Here is a 3,926-nt window from a genome sequence, read left to right on the forward strand (position 1 = left end):
AGATTTAACTCACCAGTTTGCGTGGAGGTTTGAGGAAAAGTACTCCCTATCGACTTTAGACTGAAACAAACATGTCCAATCCCAGGCAAAACCACCAAAAACGACTTGTCTTAATTTTTCCTGACAAACAAGTCCAGACGTCTCTTCGGTTCCAGTGCTGGGAAAAATATGGGAGGGGCAACAAAAACTTAAAAATAGTGAAAATGCTTTCAACTAAACATGATCAGTAAACATCAAATTTACTTTTATTATTTGAGTGTTGAGTTTAAAACTTATTCTCTTATAAAAAAATTGAACTTAAACTATTTATTAGAATAAACTTAAAATAGAAAGGACCATGTTAAATGTATTCATTTTAGTGCATCACATGCAAAACAATATAGGTTAAGTGCAAAAAGCTTCCACCAATGAGTTCTGTCTGACACAGTTAAATGATTTTAGTTTTACAAAGAAAATTAATTACTGTCAGCGATCATAGCTAAACCATTTGAATGCAAATAACTTTTGGGATTACAGTGTAGAAACTCCGTCATGCTAGCTAGCACGCAGTACGAAAAAGTCAGCACAACGAAAATAAACTCCACCTAAACTTGGTTCATATCTGACCCAGATGGACTGCAGGTTATAACTTCTTACCTGAAGTTCAGTTCACCTGACACTCTCGGACCAGCGGCCGCTTCGGGTCTCTCCTCTTGCCTCCCTTTTCCTTCATCCACCTGCTGGCCTCCACCACTTGCTAATGTTATTGAATCTGTGGAAGCTCCGCGATAGCCACCACACGAAGTAACGAATAACGGGCCTATCTAAATCCCAGTAACGAGTAACGCGTTCCCGGTTTTGGCATAATAACTAGTTACCGTGCTCGTTACCACAATAATAACGTAGTTACTGTAACGCGTTACTTAATAACGCGTTAGTCCCAACACTGAACAATACACATACGCTTTCAATTGTGTAATTTAAGTGATCTAGGTAGCTCTGTTTTGGAAGTTCAGTTAACGCTAGAAATGTGCTTTGGAATTTGTACGTGCTTTTTGGAGTTTGTACGTGCTTTGTCTCTAGGGGCCACCGTATATATTTATATATAAACACATATAAATAAAACCACGTTTTTTTAACATTAGTAATTCCTTTTGTGCATAATTTTATATTGTTGTTAATAATAAATTAATTAAAGCAACAAAACAACCTGAAGAGCCGGTTGGGAGCCGAAAGAGCCGGCTCTTTTTAGTGAGCCGAGCCAAAAGAGCCGGGTTCTCTAAAAAGAGCCGGAAATCCCATCACTAAGGCACAGACCTACAAAGTAAAACAGGAAGTACACACAGAGATCCAGACGAGACACAGAACTTATCAGATACAGACTCATGAGCAGACATAATAACATCATGGACATGGACAGAGGGAACACAGAGAAGTGGGACCAGGGCAGGCACAAAACAGAAACCTAACAAATGGCAAATCTTAACGGAATATATAATCAGAATAAACAACAACATAAAATATTATAAAGAAATACAAAACACTGAGTCGTCACACTCAGGACCACGACATGTGGTCACAAATTTTTGTGTACAATACAAATCACAGTGATTTAGTTGTCATTAAAATGTCTTCATTTAAAACCAATGATTAATCATAGATCACGACACACTTCTTTCCCACACATAAGTGAACAGTAATAAGGGAACAGCAATGGTATTGTTATTGGTATCTTAATACTGGCCCTGCATTTACTCGGTGTTGGATTGATACGAAAAATTCCAGCATTGCACACCATTTTCAAAATGTTAGTGGAAAACATGCTGTACGACCTGAGCCATAGGTTCCTCTGATAAAAAAGGAATTCTCTATACATATTGAATCAATTGGATTTGATGGTCCAGGTCCCACTCTTATATCTAAAATTCCAAACTAAAATCTATACTGGACAACGCTTCCATGTAATCATATTTGAGTTATCTTAATGCAAGTCTATGAAAATGAAAATAGAAGATGGGAAGTGACAGCTCCCATAACTGCATGTCCCAATATTTCAGGGCACATCTTTTATTTCTAATTGAATTTAAAAAATCATGTTGGACACTGACCATCCGTTTTCACTGGTGTTGTTTAAATTAAATTGTGGCACTGATCTGCATGGAAAACACGACATTGTATGCTCCACAAACTACAACTCAACCTGAGTGTGTGTGCGCGTCAGTGTATACCCATACGTGCTGTTTGAACACGGATGGACAAGTCCCTCTGCCTGTGTGTCAGACTGAACAGACCACCATGTGCTCTCTGTTATAAAAGCAGGAGCTGTCACAAGGATCATGCAGTATTAAGTACACTCACTCCTCTCACTTCTCTAGTTTCCTTTTACACTTTTCTTCTTCGCTCCTTCATTTTATCTATCACCTCTTGTTGTTTCCTCACCCTAATACTGTATGCCGTTCTGTGTTTGTCTCTCCAGTCACTTTCTTCTCCGTCCTTTTAGCATGGGTCAAAAAGTATCATCAAATACTCACTTACTTGTTGGATAGTTAAAGTAGCTAGTTATTTTTAACTACTCTTTGCTACTCAGTTTCCTTCAGTGATATGAAAGTTGTCCCAATATGCTGTCTTATTAGGACTAGCTAGCCAGACCTCCCTCTCCCCAGCCACCTCCTCCAGCTTATCCGGGGGAACACCAAGGCGTTCCCAGGCCAGCCGAGAGATATAATTTCTCCAGCGTGTCCCGAGTCTGCCCCGGGGCCTCTTCCCGGTGGGACATGCCCGGAAAACCTCACCCAGGAGGCACCCATGGGGCATCCTTGTCAGATGCCCGAACCACCTCAACTGACTCCTTTCGATGTGGAGGTGCCCCTCCCGAATGGCCAAACTTCTCACCCTATCTCTAAGGGAGAGGCCAGCCACCCTTCGGAGAAAACCCATATCCACTGCTTGTATTCGCAATCTCGTTCTTTTGGACACTACCCGCAGCTTGTGATGGAACAAGACCCTGAGATTGTCATGGTCCGGGTGAGCACGGGGTTTTTCCACTCCGCTGGGTTCTACCTTCAGGCAGAGACTCCAATCAGCTTCCACACCTGGTTCCAATCAAGTCACCTGCATATAAGACCAGCATTCACAACAGACCTCTGCCAGATCTTCTGCTAACCCATGTCAGTGCTAGGCTGCGAACCCCTTGTGAGAACCCTCAACTACTGCTTTTCCCTCACCGTGTTTTTCTTTGTCATAGGACCCACCTGGCAGTCACGTTTCCCGAACTACTCTCATCTCCGCCTGGACGCTGGTTCTGTCATCTGGTTTCTTCCTCTCCACCATCGGACTACACCTGCCTGCCTCCCTGCCAAGTCCCTCACTCCACGCATATTCTGGATCCTCTCTGGACACTCCTCACCCGGAACCCCCTGGACACCCCTTCCTCGCATGACACTTTAAACCTGCAACGCGTAAGCCCTAACCTCCATAGCCTAATCCTGCAGCTGTGATTCACTGGACTGCCACTGACTACTTGTCTCTTCTCATTATAGTGACTGCGTACCTCCATCCAAGCCGCTGCCCCTTTTTTCCATCCGTGAAATCCAGCACCTAGCCATAGCACTCAGTTTCATGTTCACAGTTTGGCCTCACAGTTCACAGTTCATAGCATTTCATAATTCATAGCATTCATAGTCTCCTGTTGTGTAATTTCACTAGACACTTGTAAATAAAGCACTGTGTTCACGCCCGTTTGCCTCCCTCTGTGTCTGCATTTGAGTCCACACCCACAGCCGGGCCCTCTCGGCCGTAACAGAGATACTTAAACTCCTCCTGTCACGGTTCTGGGTCATTCTGACCCAGCATTTTCAGTTTCTTATGTTTTTGGTATTCTTCTGTATTATTATTCATGATCTGATTTTTGAGTTATCCTGTGTTGATTATTATTATTCTATGTTCCA

At 42.6% G+C, this 3,926-nt stretch overlaps 1 long non-coding RNA gene across 1 annotated transcript; it reads left to right on the forward strand.

Moving 5' to 3' along the window:
- The first annotated feature begins 3,003 nt into the window (after positions 1-3,003).
- LOC147313569 (uncharacterized) lies at positions 3,004-3,709 on the forward strand. Its single transcript, XR_015125085.1, has 3 exons — positions 3,004-3,146; positions 3,224-3,437; positions 3,519-3,709. It is a non-coding gene; the product is annotated as an uncharacterized LOC147313569 (long non-coding RNA).
- Positions 3,710-3,926: the final 217 nt, after the last annotated feature.

Source organism: Aulonocara sp. 'chitande type north' Nkhata Bay, linkage group LG15, assembly GCF_057382095.1.
Source record: "Aulonocara sp. 'chitande type north' Nkhata Bay isolate Kocher_YH1m ecotype deep benthic linkage group LG15, A_spYH_male_GT1.1, whole genome shotgun sequence".
Classification (NCBI taxonomy): domain Eukaryota; kingdom Metazoa; phylum Chordata; class Actinopteri; order Cichliformes; family Cichlidae; genus Aulonocara; species Aulonocara sp. 'chitande type north' Nkhata Bay.